Source organism: Sinocyclocheilus grahami, unplaced genomic scaffold (assembly GCF_001515645.1).
Source record: "Sinocyclocheilus grahami isolate Dianchi unplaced genomic scaffold, SAMN03320097.WGS_v1.1 scaffold1594.1, whole genome shotgun sequence".
NCBI classification, from domain to species: Eukaryota; Metazoa; Chordata; class Actinopteri; order Cypriniformes; family Cyprinidae; genus Sinocyclocheilus; species Sinocyclocheilus grahami.
Genome location: NW_015506773.1, coordinates 20,199 through 20,569, shown reverse-complemented (window position 1 = coordinate 20,569; position 371 = coordinate 20,199).

Sequence of the window (371 nt, the reverse complement as noted above, 5' to 3'; positions counted from 1 at the left end):
ACACACTCTCTCGCTCTCTCTCTCACACTCTCTCGCTCTCTCTCTCACACACACACACTCTCTCTCTCTCTCGCACACACACTCTCTCTCTCTCTCACACACACACTCTCTCGCTCTCTCTCTCACACTCTCTCGCTCTCTCTCTCACACACACACACTCTCTCTCTCTCTCGCACACACACTCTCTCTCTCTCTCACACACACACTCTCTCGCTCTCTCTCTCACACTCTCTCGCTCTCTCTCTCACACACACACACTCTCTCTCTCTCTCGCACACACACTCTCTCTCTCTCTCACACACACACTCTCTCGCTCTCTCTCTCACACTCTCTCGCTCTCTCTCTCACACACACACACAAACACTCTCTCT